Here is a 4,754-nt window from a genome sequence, read left to right as displayed (position 1 = left end):
TGACCCTTTAGGAGGTCGAGCAGAAAGCAGCTTTCTCTTGCTGTTGGAGTGCAAGACTAGCTGACACAATGTTGCTTCTTCACTTGAAAAATTTGTGAGAAAACTTTTCATTTTTACTCTGAAAAAAAAAAATTAAAATGTACGCGAGTGCTGTTCCTCAGGAAGCCCTTCTATGATGCTACACGTTTCATAGCCAGTAGTGCCAGGGATGTGACCATGTTTCTATGTCACCTGTCTGATGAATCAGATGGTGGGGGTCGTTTGACTGCAGACAGGGCCCTACCTCCGTAATTGCCTAGCAGGTAGGTGGCAAATGAACTCAAAGAAATAATCATAGAGTGAGGCTGAGTTGTTTCCTCAGAGCATTTAGACAGATCATCCTTTCTTGACTGAAGGTTCCTCAGGCACATTTCTGGTCTTCTCTGATCAGTGAATTGGTTGGTCATCACTCACACTTCATATTTGACAGAGGGAGGGTGGTGATGAGAAGACATGAACATCAACAAGTAGGTAACAAGATCTGGAAAATAAAAGAAGTCATACAGCTGAGGTCTTGCTGTGCCATTGTTGAACAGCTTGGCACTATTACCTGTGACACTGCAGGGATCACAGAGGATTTGAGCCAGAAGGTGGAGCAACCAAATTCCCTGGACCAAGGACTCCTTTGTCTAACGAGAGTGCTGGGTAAGCAACTGAGGGGCCTAAGCAAGAGAATGCTGCTATACTGGAGCTCATCTTTCTGGGGAGATCCATTTGTTTTTTCTCTAGATTTTGCATCCTGCTGCCCACATTGTGGATGAGACTCATCATCTACAGTAAAAAAGCTTATTTTCAGTTTCCAGAACAAGTGTGGTCATTAAGGGTCCTCTTCTTCTAACTAGGCCATGGCATCAGTCTTTAGCAGATCCTTCAGTGTGAACTCCACACGAGCAGCAAAGCAATTCCCATGGCACAAATAAACTTTACAAAGAAGGATTTAACACAAAGGGAAGTAAGATTGTCAGAGCATTTTAGTCAAAGACATTCTTGTGATTATACTTGTTGTTATCTCTTTTTTTATTCATAAGAACCTGTATTTCAGAATAGCTTTTAATGTACTTCTAACAGAGCCAAAGCCAGACCCATAGGAGATCCAGAAGCTGCAGAGCAGGCACGAGGGCACTGGCAGACAACCATAGTGAAGTTTTGAATTTCCCATTTCTCCTAGTGTTGCTGACTCAGTCCAAGGACCTGCACAACGGTTTCAGTGGATACTTATATCTGTCTTTATTCTATGGTAGCTTTTTTAAACTGAGATGTGCAAAACCAAGCACAGTAAACCAGAGTCTGTGCCTTTAATGGGACAGGACCATGGTATCTCAGAGCACCTCTTGGGCCAGTGACCCTGATTTTCTCACATTTGGGGAAATAGAGTTTGCTTAGCCTGTGTGTCTTGCCAAAATTAAAGTAGTTTGACCTTCTGAGACTTAGAACATTCCCCATGTCTCTGGGATTGAATGATATGATGCCTCAGGATTATTGGATTACAGAGGAAGAAATGACATTCAGTCTAGTGGGTGTCCCTGTCTTGCTTAGTTAACAATTAATATACTTGCTTCAGCTTCAGGTGTGTGGCACAAAACAGATAGCTGAAACAAACACCCAGTTTCCAGAAATCTGGGAGGTGTTGGAATGCATTTTAAAGAATATAGCTGTTCCCTGTGGGAGCAGGAGCCAGGGACAACATGGTCTACATGTAAAAATCTGGAGGCAGAGTATGAGTATGGGATGTCTATTAGATCTGACTGAAACTGGCAATTAGCTGTTTGAGTCACAGGATAAAAATCAGGTAATAAACATTACATTTTCAGCATGCAGAGGAGGAGTCTGCAGTGGGAAATAATGCTCTTGATGTTTTAATAGTTCAGGTTTGGCCTGAGAGGAAAAGAAGGCTCCAAAAGAATGATAAAAATGCAGCTTTTTTTTTTTTTTCCAGGACCTTGTTTCTTCCCAGAAAATGATGTTTGGCTGAACAGAATAACATTTGGCCAGACCTGAGGGGGATTTTTATGAGTTCCATGTGGGATGCTGAAGCCTTGGCTTAACTGGCCTCAAATCCCCCAGAAAGATGCACATCCTGTATCCACATCCACTCAGCCTGCTCTCCTTTTCAACCTTGTTGCTGTAACTATTGATTTCTCTTGCTTTAGTCCAGTCTGATGCTTGTGTAAATCAAGTTGGTTTCTACAGTTTGGTGTGTGTCAGGAAAGTAAAATTCACAGCCTTTCTTGCTTCCCTCCTACTGCCAGTGAAGTTTTAATTTTGGAACTTAGCATGGAAATCTGCACTCTACCCAAAGCAATTTCATGCCCCACAAATTCCTCGTCTGTGAAACTTAATGAAATGGCTTTTTATAACATCAATATCATGCATATCCCGGATGGCCAGCCCTGTGCAATTCTGAAACTCACACATGGCTGATGGATCCTGTGAGTATTTGGGTACCGTGTTGCCTGTGGAGACTCAGACATCTGGTTTGTTGAGGAGCCAGGCCTGAGTAACTTAGAAGCACAAATCCCACTTACTCAAATTATTTAGTACCTTTTGCAAAAAAAAAATTGATTTGGGAAGAGGGATATTCTGTGTTGACATGTTGATTAATTTTCACTGAAAAGAAATGCAAGTCCACACACAACTTTAGCAAATTGCCTGGTGAAATGGATCCTTTCAAAACACATACTAGTCCTCAGCGCTTGAACAGTTCGCATCTTTGCTTAAATTCTTGTTCATGCCCTTGCATGGCAGGTCCTTCCCCCCCCCAAACCCCCCACTCCATGACAGATCCATCCTTTTTTTCTCCCCGCTCCTGCATGGCAGATGGTCAGCCCCTGGTACACTGCAGATAAGGCGGCGTGGGGCTACATCCCACCAGCTCTGAGCTGCAGCAGGACCAACCTGGGACCGTCCCGGTTCCCACCGCCCTGCCTGGCCACAGCCATGGTGGCCTGGTGGGGGGTGGGCAAAGGCTGCTGGTGCGGTGGTTGCTCCTGGGTAAGAGGATCCACATCCATGTTACCTTCCCCAGCCCTCTCGATGCTGCTCTGCTTCCCTGCCTCCATCCATGCCTCTCTGTCCCTTTGGGGCTCCATTAGTGCCTGGATCCCGCTCTTCCCACCCATCCACCGACTCTAGCATGCTGCAGCCCAAGAGCGTTTGTGTTTGCAGAAACCACCATGACTCCAAGTGTAATGAAGTGGGGGATGACAAGGGGTGCAGGAAAACAGGAAGGGTTTTTGCCGGTGGCTAGGACAGGGCATCATGATCCAGGCTCGTCATCTCTTTTGGACAAAGTCTGGCCAGTCTGGTGGACTGAAGCGCCTGGCAGGGGGAGACCCAGGATGTGGGACCAGACACTTACCAGGCCTGGGCTGAAACCTGCCCCTTTCTTCACCCTCTCCTCTACTAAGCATAATGCAGAGTCACTCCATGATGTCCATACATAAAACGCTATTTTTATGTCACAGGGACAGAGGCAGCACCCTGGCAGGGCTGGGGAAAGGTGGGGGGCTGTTCAGCAGCCATGGGCAATGGGTCCTGCACTCTGGAGGTGGGAGGGACTGGTCATGCTGCATATTACAGTAGCTGCCAGTCGTTATCAGCTGTAGCTGGGAAAGGAGGCTGGATGCTGCAGGCAGGACAGATAGATATGTTTCTCTCTTCATCCTCCCTCAGCCAGCAACCATAACATGTGGACTGTCATTAAAATGTCTGTTCTGTGACACTGAAAAAAATTGACACTGCCAATGCACAGTGTAAAAGGGAGGTTTACTGACGGAAAAGCATACATGATTATGATACAGGTCTGGAGAGATGTACCGTGAAAGACAACAGAGAATCAGATACTAGCTCAAACGATGTCACAGACTCCCACTGTGATTAGTAAGGTGAAATGGCCCTTTCCAGGACTTAATGACAGCAGAAAATAGGATGCTTGACCACTTGTTCAACATTTATGATGGTCCTGCAGGGGAAAATCCAAAAGAAAATAACCTCGGTGAGAACAAACCAACAGCTGCAGAATATAAAATACGGTTTCAGGATACAGGGTAGTCAGCCCCTTCTGTGCAAAACAGAGAAAAGCTGGACCAAGGGCTGGCAGAAAGCTGTGCCTGTACCTCTTGGGAACTGCTCAGCAGATAACAGCCAGCATATCTGCTGTGCTGAGCAGGACACAGACCTGTACCTCCCCTACAGCAAGACAGCATTGTACCTCTGACTAGTCAACACACTGCCTCCATGATTCATGTCACCTCAAGTGTTCTCCTCAGATAATGTATTAACTTTCCAGGAAAGGGTTTCTGTAAGTCCACGTGAAGCCCCTTGCCTGTGAAGCATAGGCTTCAGAGGGGAGGCTTTCAGGGGTGGCTGTAGGTAGATTATTCCTTGATAAGTGTCGATGCTTTTGAGGGAACTCTGAAGGTATTTCCCAGTCTCTCCATTATTCTGCACGTTGGCTTTCATCCTAGAGGCTGAGCTCTTCCCATGAACAGCAACGTGATCTCCGCTTGGAGTCCACTGAGCATGTGTCATGGGACAGGATCTGGCCAGTGTCTCTGGCTGCTCCCTGAGAAGCCTGGCGGAGACCGAAAACTCCATTTCTGTGAGAATAGTTATTGCTCTACTCACCCTGCCAATCCCTCTGCTCATGCTGCTTTATACTTCACCTTCTTACTTGCTTGGGGGTTTTTCTGGCTTTCACTTACCTTTTCTAATCA

Source organism: Haliaeetus leucocephalus, unplaced genomic scaffold, assembly GCF_000737465.1.
Source record: "Haliaeetus leucocephalus isolate CR32 unplaced genomic scaffold, Haliaeetus_leucocephalus-4.0 Scaffold473, whole genome shotgun sequence".
In the NCBI taxonomy this organism is placed as follows: Eukaryota; Metazoa; Chordata; class Aves; order Accipitriformes; family Accipitridae; genus Haliaeetus; species Haliaeetus leucocephalus.
Note: the sequence above shows the minus strand (reverse complement) of the source record.